Below are 12528 nucleotides of genomic sequence, written 5' to 3'. Positions count from 1 at the left end.
TTACACCTTATGGTCGCAGCTTTGTGACCATATCGGTTCGGTGATCACGAACGGGCGCGGCTATGCATCACTTCAGGTGATGATTAAATCACCCATCGCCTGAAGAGACGAGATCTAATTTTCTGTGGTGATATTATTTTGGGCCGTACATTAGGCCCACTGACGTGTACGTTGGCGGCTAGATTAGAGAGGTAGTTCATGCATGCATGCAAAGTAGACAACAATGTTGACGTCACCCACATGCATGAAAATCACAAACTAAAAAGAATTATAACTATTAAACCGATAATTCAGATTAAATTTGGATTGCACCATTATCTTTTTTATGACAAGATCTTCAAAACAAGACCACACTTCCCTATATTTGCATGATATTTTTTAGAAATATTTATTAATAATAAATAGTAATTAGTTTCAGCTACTGGAATAAATATTTTAACAACACAAACGAAAAAAATATTTTTTATGAATAAAAAAAATAAATACAACAAATAAATAATAATATATAACGAACAAAATATTAAACATCGCGAACATTTGATTATATAGACTAAATAATAAAAAGTAAATATCGCGAACAAATGAGTCAACATGGCCGAATAATTTAATCTACAAAACGAATAAATAAATTTTAAATATGGAACATCATATTATGAAGACAAAATAAAATATTACTATCTATAAAAAAATTAATGGATAAATTAAACAATAACAAATAACAAAAGAATAAAAGAAAACATTAGATAGGACATAGTGGGATAATCATATTCGAAAGAGAAATAGGTAAAAAAATAAAATAAAGAGAAGAAAAAAGAAATAAAAGAGGAAAGAAAAAGAGTAAATTTCACCAGCGGTCCCTGAACTTGTCACGAGTTCTCATCCCGGTCCCGGTACTCTTAAAATGCACGTCTAGGTCCCTGAACTTGTCCCGAGTTCTCATCCCGGTCCCGGTACTCTCAAAATGTACGTCTAGGTCCCTGAACTTGTCCCGAGTTCTCATCCCGGTCCATGAATTTGCTAATCTGTTTCATATAGGTCCAAATCTCCATAACATGCGCTCCAAACAGTACGATTAAGTGAACTGATTAGGTGGGGCCCATATGGCAGTCACACCTCTCCCTTCTCCCTCCTCCCTCTGTATGGGCGCCGCCGGACCCCACCCCTAGTGTCTGTCGCCACCCGTGCGCCTGCGCTGCCACGATGGACCTCAGCTCCGCGCCGCCCCGGTCCTCGTTCATGCCCCAACCGCCGCTTGGCCGCACCGACGGCGGACCCCGCATCCCAGCCGCCCCTCCACCGGCCCCACGCCCTCCCTACCCAGCCGCGCTGCCGTCAAGGCCGTCGTCCCACGCGACCCTCGGCTACCCCGCTCCCTGTGGATGTCGTGCCACCCCGAGGGCGGCGCCCTCCATGGCCACCACCGCCGGCGCGCCCTGGCGGGCGAGCCCCGCTCCGGTTCTGGCCATGGCATGAGCCTGCCCCCTTCCCCATTCTCAAGGTTGAAGATGGCCATGGCCATGGGCAGCGACGTTGGGAGCAAGAGAGGAGGGAGAAGGGAGAGGTGTGACTGCCATATGGGCCCCACCTATCAGTTCACTTAATCGTACTGTTTGGAGCGCATGTTATGGAGGTTTTGACCTATATGAAACAGATTAGCAAGTTCATGGACCGGGATGAGAACTCGGGACAAGTTCAGGGACCTAGACGTGCATTTTGAGAGTATCGGGACCGGGATGAGAACTCGGGACAAGTTTAGGGACCTAGACGTGCATTTTGAGAGTACCGGGACCGGGATGAGAACTCGGGACAAGTTCAGAGACCGCTGGTGATATTTACTCAAAGAAAAAATAGCGCACAAGCAACTGCACGCTAGCATTCATGCAAATGGCGGCGGCAGCACCGCTTCAGCGAATTAAACGATGGTTCACATGCGTGCTTCTCTTTCACGCCTATGCATGCAACTGCATCAGACAACAGCACCACCGCATAACACGACACAACCTTCAGCCAATAGGCGGGCTTCTCGTGGGCCAATATCTTTACGCTTTTTTGGGCCGAAATCATTCCACTTATCCACATGTTATTCTTCGAGCGATGGATCTAGTTTTTGTAACCCGAGCGATGCATAGCCATTCGGATCACCAACCACCAAATTGGTCTTCTCACGTTGATGTGCACAGTTTCCATACTTATGCTGCATGCATGTATGTGTTGGAGTCATTCACCGAGCATCATGTGAGTTCAGCACAAAATTCGGCGTAGGGAAGGAAAATAAAAAAAAATTATGTCATGAGTTGTACTCCGGGTAACGGGCATGGCCGGGCCCAATACTAATACTGCCCGTTCTGTTCTGAAACGATAACGACATCGCTAGCCCAGGCACATATTGGCGATTGGAGGTAAAAAAACAAAAAAGAAAACAATGGGGCATTCCGAGAATTGAACTCGGGACCTCTCGCACCCTAAGCGAGAATCATACCACTAGACCAAATGCCCGGTTTTGATTTATGACTTTTCCATATTTATTTATTATTATTTCTATAGTATATATGTCGATACACTCGTACAAATACAATGCGCAGTCAGGATCATCCAGACCTAGTACAAATACCCTGCGGCAATCCTGGCATGCAGTGAGACTCCAGGCTGCTCAAACTCAGACCAGAACAAAACAGCCTCACATGTCGCCTCATGAGACTATGAGACAATGTGTGTGGTCCAGAACCAAAACCAAAACCTCATCTTCAGGCCATTCAGGGCCATCCAGATCTCTTCTGAATTTGCACTGCCATGGACTGCAAAAAGGGTTTTCAGGCTGGGGATTCCGAGAATTGAACTCGGGACCTTACGCTCCCTAAGCGTACATCTTACCACTAGACAAAATCCCCAGCTGTGCTCTATGCATGTCTGCAGGTTTTCAGAAATTCAAGAGAGACAGCGAATTCAGATGATTTGCTTTTATCTGTTGTCAGGGTAGGTTCTGCACAGGAACAATGGCCTTGTATTTGAAACCATGGACCTTCGTTCTAGTTGGATTTAGTCAGATGTAGTAGGGAAGATCAGAGCACTTGCTTAAGTTGACAAAATGAAACTGAAAGGAGTGGGGAGGCGGTGCAAACTGAAACTGGAAAAATGGAATGATAGTAAAGGCCTTATGCCGCTTCTGGTGGCAGGTTCATCACCAGCATAGCTGATGCATCATCGTATATTACTGTGTATGGTACTTCACTAATATATAAATTCTACTGCAGTGTCCTATTGCCATACAGTTACAAATCAGAAATCTTTTTTATATAAAAAAATGTTACTCTAGTCCAAACTGGTGGATATACAGCACTGAGTTGAGCCATTGACCATGCTAGCTGTATAGTAGTTACACACATACAGGTATAAGTCTAGCTAACACCTTCTGACTTTGTGGCTTCCACCTTACTGTAATTACAATAGGGGTATATTCGCAAGGTCAAAATTGTCTTCTTTGACACCGTTAAGTGTGTTCACGGAGTAGAGATAGAATGAAGCTTCATTTTCAAATAGTAGGGGTAAAAATGCAAAGTGAAAGAAAGTGAGGGTAAAATCACAATTGAGGTTCAAACAGGGGAGGGGCAAGAACGCAATTGCCCCTTATTAATTATTTTGCACTGTCCATTTCTTGGAGCTCAACAAATCAAGATATAGTTCGGATCAACTGTATTCCAGCACCAGATATAAGGGAGCATAACTCCTTCAAGAGTAACATTGTACTAAATACAGAGTAATGAATTAATGAATAGTAGAAAACTTAACAAAGCTATTGGGTTGTTTGTTTCCCGGGACTAAAGTTTAGTCTCTATCACATCAAAGAGAATCTTGCTATTTAAGAGTATTAAATAAAATTTGTTTATAAATTTTTTGACAGATGAGTGCTAATTCGCGAGACTAATCTAATAAGCCTAATTAATCCATGATTGGCAACAGTGATTGAGAAATGCTCCTGAAATTATCTCAAGTCGCTGCTGCCCTTGGCCCTGGCGTACTTCCGTGATTCCAGCCGTTGTAGCGAACAACACGGCTGTTGTACCGTATTGTCCGGCAAGTCAGATTTCCGCTGTCATGGTGCGTCGATTTCACCTTCTGAAAGCTACTTCAAGAGCGATCTTGTCTTGTGGCAAAGATTGCTCCGCATTGCTCTCCTCTGCAGCTCCGCTGTCTGAAGAATGAAGTCTGATATCCCGTTCAAAAAAAAAGAATGAATTCTGATAGAAGCAGGGGCGTCATAATCGTCATGCCAATGCCTCGGTTGCCATCAGTGGACTGAATTTACAGTTGCAAGCAATTATTGTGCATGAAATCAGACTACCGCGCAGCGGTATGCTTCTGATGATCACGCAATCGTAGTCGTCTCTTGTCTATCCTGAGCCATCGAGCGTGATGACCAGCGGAGCTCGAGCCGCCGGAACAGCACGCGTGCGCTTGGCCAGTTAGCTGCGACGATAACGATTGCTATCTTGGAAGAAGACAGCCTCGCGCCGTGGGCGGCGGGTGGCGCAGCACCATGGATTCCGGCGGCCGGGAGCAAGGATACGGAGGCGGGAACGCGGCGGCGCGGTGGCTAGCCGGGGCACGAAGCGGAGGCGGCGCTTGTGGACGGCGTTGCCGGGGTCGGGGGTGGACGGTATTTCGATTACCGTCCACCCCTTGGGTACCTGCAAACCGTTGGATGAGACATGTGCGGTCCGGATCGGGCGTAGCCACGGTCTGACATGGTCGTTCCAGTCTCGAAGAGGGAGGTCGGGCGCATGGCGCCAGGATGGCGAGCGGCGGAGCTCGACGGCGCCCACGCTGCTCCAGGACGCCGGCAGTGCCGCCGATGCATTCTTCGGAGGAGACGCCGGGGCGGGGGCACAGTCCTACTACGACAGCCAACGCGAGAAGCAGGGACCTGATCCTCTTCTCGATCGTCATCTGGACTGTGCAGTGGACGCCGGCCGGCCGGCACGCATGCCGCGTCATCCGAGGCCGGCCGCCATAGAGACGCGAGGTCGCCATAAACCCCGAGGGGCTCTGCCTGGTTCAAGAACGCGCTCCTCAGCACGGTCTCCATGGCTGGGGTGCTCCGTGCTTGGAACTCGGCAGGGCCTCATCAGCGCGGGGGAGGCGTCCCTCTTGTATCTGACATCTAGCTTCGACGAGCCGACGACGATTGCTGTCTTGGAAGAAGACAGCCTCGCTCTGGCCCGCAGGTTCCGCGGAACCATGGATTCCGGCCGCCTGGAGCACGGATGCGGCGGCGGGAACGCGGCGGTGGCAAGCCGGGGCCCGAAGCGGACGGGGGTCGAGGTCTTGCTGGGGGCGGGGGTGGACGGTATTTCATTTACCGTCCACCCCTTGGGTACCTGGAGACCGTTCGATCAGATATTTGCGGCTCGGATTCGGCGGATTGATACCCTGACTTGATCAACGTCGTCGTTCTCGGGGGGTCGCGCAAGAGTGCCGCGCGCGTCGGCGCCGTGCTCCATTGATGGGAGCTGCAGTCCATCTCCACGGTTACTGGCGGCGCCGTCCCTTAAACCATAGCAGGAAGGGTTCTCTCTACCGCGGCCTGGGGCGTCGGACTCGCCGGCTTCCACCGCCCGGGGGCCTAGGATCCATGCTGTGCGCGGTGTCCGAGGCTGCTGTGAGTGACCCGCTCACGGCCGGCGTTAGGGAAACCCCGAATTTTCCTCATGCGGCGCGGCGGCGCGTCTCGACCGGAACGCCGGCCGGCGTCGCGGCTTTCGTTGGCCGGTGTTGTCCACGCGCCGTCAGCAAGCCCCACTGCAAGTTTGCATAGGGTCGATCCCCACGTCAGGGTAAAGCACTCCGATCCTCTGCTTCATGCGGCGTCTCGTAGGGAAGACCAGAGCACTTGCTTAAGTTGACAAAAAAACTATAGTAAATTCTACTGCAGTATCCTATTGCCATACAGTTACAAATCAGAAATCTTTTTTTTATATATATAAAAAGTTACTCCAGTCCAAACTGGTGGATATACAGCACTGAGTTGAGCCATTGACCATGCTAGCTGTATTGTAGTTACACACATACAGGTATAAGTCTAGCTAACACCTTGTGACTTTGTGGCTTCCACCTTACTGTAATTACTTCAACTATTTAGTAGCATTGTCATTACAGGTATAGCCGTATAGCTATCCCTTGTGTGACACTGTGGTCCACACATTAATCTGTCACTTTGTGAAGGTGTTCCATACTCCGGTCCGGAGTCCATGTACTATAGTCAACTTCTAATTCTGACAATTTCTGTAGAATGTAAGATGGCAAGGTAAGGCATAGACAAAACCTGAAACCAAGTGATCACTAACCAAATCACTTACTGAGTATTACTGTGCAACTAGGTGTAATTGCTACATCCAGCAGCACAATCAGAGTGCTCAACTTCGCACAAAACAAAGCGGTCTCACATGCATACACAAGTTCTGAACCTCACATGTATGTGGTCCAAAACAAAAACATCATCTTCAGGCAACTCAGGGTCAGCCAGAACTCTGAATTTGCATTGGCAGGAACTGCAAAAATGGGTTTCAGGTTGGGGATTCCGAGAATTGAACTCGGGACCTTACGCTCCCTAAGCGTACATCTTACCACTAGACTAAATCCCCTGCTGTGCCCTATGCATGTCTGCAGGTTTTTCAGGAATGAAAGAGGCCGCAAATTCAGATGATTTACTTTTTATCTGTTATGACGGTCATTCTGCAGGATCAATTAATGGACTTCAGACCCTTAATGGAAGTTAACAATGGCCATGAATTCGAAATCATGGAAAGATTCTTTGGCTACATTGATTTGGTCAAATTAATAGCGAAGAAGATCAATGCACTTGCTTAAGTTGACAAGATGAAACTGAAAAAAAGGAGGCCTTCTGCAGCTTTTGGTTGCCGGTTCATCACCAGGATAACTGACGAGCCATCACATATAAATGAATACTTCACTACTATTGCAGTACAGGGCAGTTGTTAATTGTGTTCAAGATAATAATTGTGTTAATACTGTGACAGGTCTACTAACAACAATGTTAATCCAGTCAAAATAGGTGGGGATTCAGCATCACATGGAGTTACAGGTATAAGCCTAACTAAAACCTTCGTGGCCTGTGCTCTAGTGCAATTATCATTGACTATTTTAGGAGCATTCTGTTACAGGTATAAGTACATGTCTTGTGAAATTGTGGCCACACAGTAATCTGTCACTATGTGAAGATGGTCCGGACTCCAGAATTCAGATGCTATACTCATTGTCTGAAGATAATGTAATTTATAAATAACTTCTAATCCTGTCAAATTCAGGAGATAAAATCCATAGATTAAGATGGCAAGGTAGAGCGTGGAAACAATGGCAGCTAAGTGATCTGTGACTAATTGCAGTTCTGAGTGAATGCTATTGTGCAACTTAGTGCTACATCCAGCATCATAGTCAGAACAATATTATTGTAGTGCATTGATGTTATGTCAGTTCTATCTTATATAAATCCCCTTCAGGACTGGATATGTGATTACTTACTCTGTAGTCAATAGCTATCTCACAAGCACAGGTACAACCGTACAAGGTCTGAGAGTTGTCCAGACAAAATGCTCATTATATAAATACCATTCAGGAACACCTGTCCTTCACATTAAAATGTTTGAAAATGCAATCCTTACAGTCTGAATGTGGCCCGGAAACCACTGTCCAGACAAAATGCTCATCATATGAATACCATCCAAGAACACCTGTCCTTCACATCAAAATGCTAAAAGCTTTTCAGGTTGGGGATTCCGAGAATTGAATTCGGGACCTTACGCTCTCTAAGCGTACATCTTACCACTAGACCAAATCCCCATATCTGTTCTACGCATCTATCTGCAGAATTTCAAACACAAAAAAACACGCATATCAAATTTGCAAAGGTTTACGTTTGTCTATTCTTTATTTGAAAAAAAAAGATTTATCTGTTCTTGCTTCTGAGGACTAGTCCAATAGTAAACATTCCATTTATTTCTTTTGGATGGTATTGCCGGTCTGAATTGTGGGAGCAATGCAGGCCTTGTTCTAATTACTTTCTAACACATGATATTAGAAATAAGATGGCTCATGACCAAGAGATTCATATACTGATAAATTCTAGACTACACAAAAAATTCAATAAAACGTCGAACAGATGTCTGTTGACAAACTGAACATAGATAAAGTTTCTAGACTTATAATTGATCAATAACTGAATGTTTCTGTGCATGTTTCTAAGCAAGACAAAGAGTTCAGGCACCTCTCAGCCAACATGTGCTGAAAAATTTCAGCAATGCAAGTTAGCTCTGTTCCACAGCACAAATGCAATAAATTAGTTGTGTTATGGTTCTATATAATAAAATTTAAGTTCAGTGTTGATATAAAATATTCTTTACTTGTATGGCCCGTAGTTCGGACATAAACAGCATTGAACGGACTACAACAGTTACCTTTATACTGAGTTATAGTCTGAAGCTTTGTGAGGTTGTGTCCTATGCCTTATCTTCACATGCAGGATGTGGTTCAGATTTCATTGTCCAGACCTGATTCGCCTCATCTCAATATCATCCAAGACCATCTGCCCTTGGCATCAAAATTCAAAAATCTTTTCAGGTTGGGGATTCCGAGAATTGAACTCGGGACCTTACGCTCCCTAAGCGTACATCTTACCACTAGACTAAATCCCCAGCAGTGCTATATATGTGTATCTGATAAATTTCAGACAAAAAAAAACAGCTATCAAATTTGCACTGCCTTCTGAGGTTTGGTGCAGTGGTAAATGTTCTATATTGAGTTTGGGCGAAAAAGGTCCAAATGGCAAAAGCAGTGAAGAGAGGAGCAAGTGTATATCTAGAAAACAGAACTACTTCATGTATATATATATCATCATAGTAATTACTTTATAACACCAATGCATTAGAAATAAAGGGCTCGTGATTAAGAGATTCTTATACTGATAAGTTCTAAACTACATCTAAATTCAGTTAAACTAGGCGTATAGCCAGCACATTTGCGCGGCTAGTATTGAAATTCAAAAATTTACATGTCGTTGCATCCTTACTTAAAAGTTATACTATTTTTTTACCATACATCATCCTATTCATTATCGTAAATTATGCCTTATTGTTGATTAAAACAATTCAACTATGATCTACCTATAATAACAATTTGATTTGTTGAGCTGTCGTGGGCTTTTGGGGGGTACCCACAGCCGGGTGGCGGAACGCACCCGCCTATTCCCCGAGGGGGAGTACTCGGGGAAGTGCTAGGCTATTAGGTTGATCTAGCTTGGGGGGCTAGAACGCAAGAACACACGGATTTAGAGTGGTTCGGGCCACCGGAGCGTAATACCCTACGTCCACTGAGTGGTGTATTGCTCTAGGTATGAATGGGACTATCCTCCGCCCCCTTGGGCCTAAGTCCTTTCCTAACGGGCGTCTCCCTTTTATAGAGTAAGGGGACGCGTACACAGTAGTTAGACCCCGACAGGTGGGTCTAACGTGGATGTATAGTATACTGCACATGAAGCTTTAATGGAGCTACAGCGGGTGAGGATCTCTTCTCGGATATGCTTCATCGCCCTGTAGATTCTCTGACTGAGGGGAGTCCTTATTGTCCCATCGGCAAGGCGCCCGTTGGGGTGATGGAGCTTGCGGCGTAGACTGCTGGGCCTACTGTGTAGGCGTCATAACGGGCGAAGCCGAGCCGCCGTGTCCAACTGGCATAGCAGACTGACATACGCGGCGTGGACGGTGCCAGCGACTGTACTACGCGCCTTGGTAACACGCGATCAACAGTGCAACCTGGCAAAAGCCGCCTCGGGCTCTGCTGTGGCAAGGCGCGCTTCCGTCTACCGCATTGAATGCGGTAGGTAGGCGAGTCTTCTAGTGGAAGCCAAGCGGTACCGCACGCGCGCCCGTACCTGTGGACACGTGGCGGCTCCGGACCCAAGCGGGGTGTCGGTTCCACCCACTGAGGGGTCCGGATAGTATATGGGGGTACGGGACCCAGCTGGGGTCCGGGACCCCCAGCGGTTGCGGCGGAGGGCCTCCCTCCTGGACACGTGGCGTCGCCGGATCTTCCCCGAGCGGAGAGCGGGTCCGGGGCCATTTGCCGGGAGAGTAGGGCTCCGGACCACAGGGGTCCGGCTGCTCGGTCGTCAGGGCGTAGCTAAGGATAACTACGAGACCCTTGCCTAGACATAGCAAGAGGGGGTACCCCAGTCCTGGGGTACCGACATGAGCTTTAATAATATTATGCAGATAATTATTCTTATTTTCATTTTATTTTGATTGATTGTTGTTAGCTTTAGTTTTTATTAATAGTGTATATTTATAACTGATACATAGCTAAATGGTATTTTATATTTAATTTTTCATAATGGTATTGGTGGGTGATTTTTTATTAGGCACAAAGGGTATTTTAGGCTAATTTTTATTGTAATGGCAATGGTGGGTAATTTTTATTTTTCTATTTTTCTCCGATTAACGGGGGAATTTCTAGGCCTTGAGAGCGAATGTGTATGCTCCGTTTATTGGCCAAATAATAAGATAATAGATATGAAATTGCCACATATAGATGTATGTTCACAATTTAATGTAAAATAAGTTTTGTAAGCTTGTAATTGGTTATTATCTGAAAGATATTGTAGCAGTTTCAATGGCTAAATTCAGTGGTATAAGCAGAACAAAGAGTTCAGTGAGCTAGCCATTATTGAAATGTTACACTAGACTACTTTTAACTTCAGTTAGATATGATCCATTGATGTAAGTTGGCAAAGATGAACATAAATTTAGTTCCTAGACGGCCAATTCAACACTGAGTGAACGCCCCTGAACAGTTTCAACAATAATGCAAGTTAGTTCTGTTCCACGATGCCTTTTTCATATGTTACTTGTATGATGATTCTGTCTGATAAACTAAATTGATTCGTTACTGTGCTATACAGTTTACATATACTGTTTTCAGTTTTGGAAATTTTTAAGCATTGAACTTACTTTCCATATTCAGGCATACAGTCTGACACCTCGTGAGGTTGTGTCCAATACCTTATCTTCAAATACTGAATGTTGCGGACTTGTGGTCCACATTCAATTGTCCTGACTCCAGATCGAATTCTCATCATCTGAACATCATGCAAGTATGCAACCACGTCATTCAGTTAAGATGCAAAAGGTTTTCATTCAGATTTGGGATTCCGAGAATCAAACTTCGGACCTTTTGCTCCGTAAGCGAATCTTATCATTAGACTAAATCCATAGGATCACAGCTATATGATATGCATAGGAAAAGAAAACAAAAGAAATGAGAGAGTTCATGTCATTGGATTCTACATTAATCTTGTGCAGTTTTTTGTTGACGACCAAAATTGGCAGCAAACCAGATCAACCGGTCTGACCGGTCAGCACAGGCGATCTGATCGGTCTGTGATACTGTAGCCAGTCCGGCAGTAGCCGACCGGTAGGTTTGACCGGTCTGACCAGTCCAAACAGAGTCCGAGTACAACTAGGGATTTTCATAGATTTAGATCTTGTAATAGGATTTTTTGCGGGATAAGTCCACCCACCCTATAAATATAAAGGGCCACGACCAATTGAGGTATCCAATCGATCAAATACATAACTTTTATCTTTTTATCTTTTCTCTTTGCCCTAACTTTTCCAATCTACTATTTGATGTTCCTCCTTCGTCTCTACATCGATTGATGGCGTTCTAGGTGGCCTGCCGACCCTAGAACAACCTTGCGTGCGCCTGCCCCGATGGGTCCTTCCCGGGCGACGTTCGGTTGTTTCGCCGCCGGTCTTCCCAGCGACAACCGGTCTGACCGGTATACCCGACCAGTCTGAGCATCGGCGCTGCGTCGTGCCGTCGCTCGCTGCGCGTTCTAGCGCTTTGGTGTGTTGGCCCTAGTTCTGTGCCAACATACTTTTATCTCTATAATATAATTGTTTTAAAGTTGTGCCTGTGCCTACCTTTCTATTTCCACTTGTGTCGATCAGTAATGTTTCTTACCTGACGAGTGGCAATGTATTCAGATTTCTACCCCATGCAGGCGAGGTCCAAATTTCAACTTCCACTTCAGTACCAGTCCAGGGGAAAACAAGGTAAAAAAAAAATGCAAACTGAACTGAAAATAACTTCACGTTACTGCCTGCCCCGGTGCACTTTGCATAGTGGAACTACAAAAGCAAGAATAAGGACACCGGGAAGGAGAGATGCTCCCACAAATCGTTCAGGATGTGTAGTATACGAAACCGGGGTGGAGCACACCAACCATGCCAATAGCCGGTAGAACATGGACGACTAGGGACGTAAGTCGCATTTTTTTTGGGTTATTAGGTCGACCCAAAACTTGATAAAATGAATTGGAATTGTATGTTACGTAATTTTTTTAGGAGAGAAAATAAACTAAAATAAGAAACCCGAAAACATCAATGAGTACCCACTTGGACGACACATCAGAGCACTCTTTTGCCACTGTGCCAGGAGAATGCTGCGCCGATGAATAAT

General features: G+C 45.5%; 5 non-coding genes across 5 annotated transcripts; all 5 read right to left on the bottom strand.

The window, feature by feature from the left end:
* Window positions 1-2424: 2424 nt before the first annotated feature.
* On the bottom strand, window positions 2425-2496 carry TRNAP-AGG. The gene has a single exon. It is a non-coding gene; the product is annotated as a tRNA-Pro (tRNA).
* Window positions 2497-2816: 320 nt separating this feature from the next.
* Window positions 2817-2888, bottom strand: TRNAP-AGG. The gene has a single exon. It is a non-coding gene; the product is annotated as a tRNA-Pro (tRNA).
* Window positions 2889-6566: 3678 nt separating this feature from the next.
* TRNAP-AGG lies at window positions 6567-6638 on the bottom strand. Its single transcript has one exon. It is a non-coding gene; the product is annotated as a tRNA-Pro (tRNA).
* Window positions 6639-7782: 1144 nt separating this feature from the next.
* On the bottom strand, window positions 7783-7854 carry TRNAS-AGA. Its single transcript has one exon. It is a non-coding gene; the product is annotated as a tRNA-Ser (tRNA).
* A 779-nt stretch (window positions 7855-8633) lies between these two features.
* On the bottom strand, window positions 8634-8705 carry TRNAP-AGG. Its single transcript has one exon. It is a non-coding gene; the product is annotated as a tRNA-Pro (tRNA).
* Between the last annotated feature and the right edge of the window lie 3823 nt (window positions 8706-12528).

Source organism: Panicum virgatum, chromosome 8K (assembly GCF_016808335.1).
Source record: "Panicum virgatum strain AP13 chromosome 8K, P.virgatum_v5, whole genome shotgun sequence".
NCBI classification, from domain to species: Eukaryota; Viridiplantae; Streptophyta; class Magnoliopsida; order Poales; family Poaceae; genus Panicum; species Panicum virgatum.
Note: the sequence above shows the minus strand (reverse complement) of the source record. Positions and strands in the feature narration are given on the sequence as shown.